Source organism: Eschrichtius robustus, chromosome 1 (assembly GCF_028021215.1).
Source record: "Eschrichtius robustus isolate mEscRob2 chromosome 1, mEscRob2.pri, whole genome shotgun sequence".
NCBI lineage: Eukaryota > Metazoa > Chordata > Mammalia > Artiodactyla > Eschrichtiidae > Eschrichtius > Eschrichtius robustus.
This window is the reverse complement of record NC_090824.1, coordinates 95,630,171-95,635,870: the sequence shown is the minus strand read 5'-3', so window position 1 is coordinate 95,635,870 and position 5,700 is coordinate 95,630,171.

Sequence of the window (5,700 nt, the reverse complement as noted above, 5' to 3'; positions counted from 1 at the left end):
AGTGTTCATACCTGAGTGGAAAGTTGGGTTAACATCTTTCCTGAGTGGAGAAGGGGTATGAGACCCTTAATCAGGAACCTGGAAACTAGCCCTACAACTGCTGTGGTATGGTTGGTTTCATGACCCCAAACACATAGCCTCCTTTAGGCTCAGGCAGTTCATTTGTTATCTAACAATGTCTTAGGTCAGCTTGAAAGATGCAGTCCCTGTTTTGTTCTTACAGTTTCTCACTGTCATTTCCATCCATCTTTCCTTTGCCATCCTCTGTGCTCATTAGCTGGCTATTTTGGTGATGGCTTCTTAACCTCATTGTCACAGACATCAGATTAATATCAATTCCTGAAGCTCAGCTCTGGTGATGTTACTCTTTGCCCCAGACTCTTCCATGGCTGGCCATTGCTTCCCTGGTGTTTAGGACCCACCAGAGTGAACCTGCAACCTACAATTCCAGGATACTTACCAGCGATTTTCTATATGTCCTTTACACTCCAGTGTATTTGAACGTTCCTTTTGCCATTTTATGAATATGCCTTGTGTCTTCTTTGTATTTTCAAGGTATATCGCCTACTGCAGAGATTTCTATATTTATCTTACTTCCCCTGCTAGATGGTAACATTCCTGAAGATAATTGTGACCATTTATTGACCAAATATTCTTTGCTATGGACTGTGTGAGATACTTTACATCCATCAACTCTAGATTTTCTAATAATGTAAGGTGGATATTACTATCTTGATTTTTCAGATGGGAAGATAGTGGTTAGATGACATCCTCAAGATCATGTAGCTAGCATGTGACAGCTCATGTCTTAGTTGTTTCACGTATATCATCTAGAAAAACACTAAATTGAATGAATGATGATGCTGGCACTTGTTCAGCACACAGATGCTAGGCAATTACAAGTGTGAATAAATGAATGAATGACGGGATTTTATACCTTAAATTAGCCCCCTAAATTTAGATAATTGCCACCAGGTGGCAGTAGTTCGCCACAGCCATACAGTCTGGTCGCAAGATTCACTAAATGGAATAAGAGAGCTGGAAGGGACCCTGGAGATTATCTGACGCGTTTGCCCTATTTTATGCTAAGAAAATTGAGAATCCGTAAAGTTATTTTATTTACTCAACATCTTTTAGTTAGTGAAAGAGCGGAACTTAAACTTAGGTCTAAAATTCCCAAATCCAGTGTTTTACCGTTAGACCAACTTGTATATTTTTTCTTCAAAACTTATAATTTATAGTAATAATTTTCCCACTGAGTATTAAAATATTCGGTAAAATAGTAAATGTAATCAAAATTAAACAAATATATTTTATCATAAAGTTTTAAGTGTTTCCCTTAACCAAGTAATATAGTTTTCATGTTAAAAGATGTTAAGCTATAGATAATGCAAAAAGGAAAAATACCAGCAATTCCAACAGGCAGAGATAATCATTATTTTGGAATATATTCTCCCAGAGGATTCTTTACTCATCTGTAAAACCCATTTTTTAAAATTAGGATCAAACCAAGACATAATTTAGTAATTTGTTAACTATAATTTCTCTCTATAATCTTACTTTCATAAATAGTTAATTGACATTATCTTTAGGAGACCTCCTGGATCTTAAAAATTCTCCCAAATTAACCACGTTTAGTTGCTAGTAAAGGGAGACCATTTTTAAATTTATTTTTATTTATTTATTTAACATCTTTATTGGAGTATAACTGCTTTACAATGGTGTGTTAGTTTCTGCTTTATAACAAAGTGAATCAGCTTTACGTATACATATATCCCCATATCTCCTCCTTCTTGCGTCTCCCTCCCACCCTCCCTATCCCACCACTCTAGGTGGTCACAAAACACGCAGCTGGTCTCCCTGTGCTATGCGGCTGCTTCCCACTAGCTATCTATTTTACATTTGGTAGTGTATATATGTCCATGCCACTCTCTCACTTCATCCCAGCTTACCCTTCCCCCTCCCCATGTCCTCAAGTCCATTCTCTACGTCTGCGTCTTTATTCTTGTCCTGCCCCTAGGTTCTTCAGAACCATTATTTTTTTTCTTTAGATTCCATATATATGTGTTTGCATACGGTATTTGTTTTTATCTTTCTGACTTAACTTCACTCTGTATGACAGACTCTAGGTCCATCCACCTCACTAGAAATAACTCAATTTCGTTTCTTGTTATGGCTGGGCATATTCCATTGTATATATGTGCCACATCTTCTTTATCCATTCATCTGTTGATGGACACTTAGGTTGCTTCCATGTCCTGGCTATTGTAAATACAGCTGCAATGAACATTGTGGTATATGACTCTTTTTGAATTATGGATTGCTCAGGGTATATGGCCAGTAGTGGGATTGCTGGGTCGTATGGTAGTTCTATTTTTAGTTTTTTAAGGAACCTCCATACTGTTCTCCATAGTGGCTGTATCAATTTACATTCCCACCAACAGTGTAGGAGGGTTCCCTTTTCTCCACACCCTCTCCAGCATTTATTGTTTGTAGATATTTTGATGATGGCCATTCTGACTGGTGTGAGGTGATACCTCATTGTAGTTTTGATTTGCATTTCTCTAATGATTAGTGATGTTGAGCATCCTTTCATGTGTTTGTTGGCAATCTGTATATCTTCTTTGGAGAAATGTCTATTTAGGTCTTCTGCCCATTTTTGGATTGGGTTGTTTGTTTTTTTGATATTGAGCTGCATGAGCTGCTTGTATATTTTGGAGATTAATCCTTTGTCAGTCGCTTCGTTTGCAAATATTTTCTCCCATTCTGAGGGTTGCCTTTTCGTCCTGTTTATGGTTTCCTTTGCTGTGCAAAAGCTTTGAAGTTTCATTAGGTCCCATTTGTTTATTTTTGTTTTTATTTCCATTTCTCTGGGAGGTGTGTCAAAAAGGATCTTGCTGTGATGTATGTCATAGAGTGTTCTGCCTATGTTTTCCTCTTCCTAAGAGTTTAATAGCGTCTGGCCTTACATTTAGGTCTTTAATCCATTTGGAGTTTATTTTTGTGTATGGTGTTAGGGACTGTTCTAATTTCATTCTTTTCCATGTAGCTATCCAGTTTTCCCAGCACCACTTATTGAAGAGGCTGTCTTTTCTCCATTGTGTATTGTTGCCTCCTTTATCAAAGATTAGGTGACCATATGTGTGTGGGTTTATCTCAAGGCTTTCTATCTTGTTCCATTTAAATATATTTCTGTTTTTGTGCCAGTACCATATTGTCTTGATTACTATAGCTTTGTAGTATTGTCTGAAGTCAGGGAGCCTGATTCCTCCAGCTCCGTTTTTCTTTCTCAAGATTGCTTTGGCTATTCGGGGTCTTTTGTGTTTCCAGACAAATTGTGAAAATTTTTGTTCTAGTTCTGTGAAGAATGCCATTGGTAGTTTGATAGGGATTGCGTTGAATCTGTAGATTGCTTTGGGTAGTATAGTAATTTTCACACTGTTGATTCTTCCAACCCAAGAACATGGTATATCTCTCCATCTGTTTGTATCATCTTTAATTTCTTTCATCAGTGTCTTATAGTTTTCTGCATACAGGTCTTTTGTCTCCTTAGGTAGGTTTACTCCTAGGTATTTTATTCTTTTTGTTGCAATGGTAAATGTGTTTCCTTAATTTCTCTTTCAGATTTTTCATCATTAGTGTATAGAAATGCAAGGGATTTCTGTGCATTAATTTTGTGTCCTGCTACTTTACCAAATTCATTGATTAGCTCTACTAGTTTTCTGGTAGCATCTTTAGGATTCTCTGTATAGTATCATGTCATCTGCAAACAGTGACAGCTTTATTTCTTCTTTTCCGATTTGGATTCCTTTTATTTCTTTTTCTTCTCAGATTGCTGTGGCTAAAACTTCGAAAACTATCTTGAATAATAGTGGTGAGAGTGGACAACCTTGTCTTGTTCCTGATCTTTGAGGAAATGGTTTCAGTTTTTCACCATTGAGAACGATGTTGGCTCTGGTTTTGTCATATATGGCCTTCATTATGTTGAGGTAAGTTCCCTCTATGCCTGCTTTCTGGAGGGTTTTTATCATAAATGGGTGTTGAATTTTGTTGAAAGCTTTTCTGCATCTATTGACATGATCATATGGTTTTTATCCTTCAGTTTGTTAATATGGTGTATCACATTGATTGATTTCCGTATATTGAAGAATCCTTGCATTCCTGGGATAAACCCCACTTGATCATGGTGTATGATCCTTTTTTTTTTTTTTTTGATCCTTTTAATGTGCTGTTGGATTCTGTTTGCTAGTATTTTTTTGAGGATTTTTGCATCTATGTTCATCAGTGATATTGGCCTGTAGTTTTCTTTCTTTGTGACATCTTTGTCTGGTTTTGGTATCAGGGTGATGGTGGCCTTGTAGAATGAGTTTGGGAGTGTTCCTCCCTGTGCTATATTTTGGAAGATTTTAAGGAGGATAGGTGTTAGCTCTTCTCTGAACGTTTGATAGAATTCGCCTGTGAAGCCATCTGGTCCTGGGCTTTGTTTGTTGGAAGATTTTTAATCACAGTTTCAATTTCAGTGCTTGTGATTGGTCTGTTTATATTTTCTATTTCTTCTTGGTTCAGTCTTGGAAGGTTGTGCTTTTCTAAGAATTCTTCCATTTCTTCCAGGTTGTCCATTTTACTGGCATATAGTTGCTTGTAATAATCTCTCATGATCCTTTGTATTTCTGCAGTGTCAGTTGTTACTTCTTTTTCATTTCTAATTCTATTGATTTGAGTCTTCTCCCTTTTTCTCTTGATGAGTCTGGCTAATGGTTTATCAATTTTGTTTACCTTCCTAAAGAACCAGCTTTTCGTTTTATTGATCTTTGCTATCGTTTCCTTCATTTCTTTTTCATTTATTTCTGATCTGATCTTTATGATTTCTTTCCTTCTGCTAACTTTGGGGGGTTTTTTGTTCTCCTTTCTCTAATTGCTTTAGGTGTAAGGTTAGGTTGTTTATTTGAGATGTTTCTTGTTTCTTGAGGTAGGATTTTATTGCTATAAACCTCCCGCTTAGAACTGCTTTTGCTGCATCCCATTGGTTTTGGGTCATTGTGTTTTCTTTGTCATTTGTTTCTAGGTATTTTTTGATTTCCTCTTTGATTTCTTCAGTGATCTCTTGGTTATTAAGTAATGCATTGTTTAGCCTCCATGTATTTGTATTTTTTACAGATTTTTTCTTATAATTGATATCTAGTCTCATAGCATTGTGGTTGGAAAAGATACTTGATACGATTTCAATTTTCTTAAATTTACCAAGGCTTGATTTGTGACCCAAGATATGATCTATCCTGGAGACTGTTCCATGAGCACTTGAGAAGAAAGTGTATTCTGTTGTTTTTGGATGGAATGTCCTATAAATATCAATTAAGTCCATCTTGTTTAATGTATCATTTAAAGCTTGTGTTTCCTTATTTATTTTCATTTTGGATGATCTGTCCATTGGTGAAAGTGGGGTATTAAAGTCCCCTACTATGATTGTGTTACTGTCGATTTCCCCTTTTATGGCTGTTAGCATTTGCCTTTTGTATTGAGGTGCTCCTATGTTGGGTGCATAAATATTTACAATTGTTATATCTTCTTGGGTTGATCCCTTGATCATTATGTAGTGTCCTTCTTTGTCTCTTGTAATAGTCTTTATTTTAAAGTCCATTTTGTCTGATATGAGAATTGCTACTACAGCTTTGTTTTGATTTTCATTTGCATGGAATATCT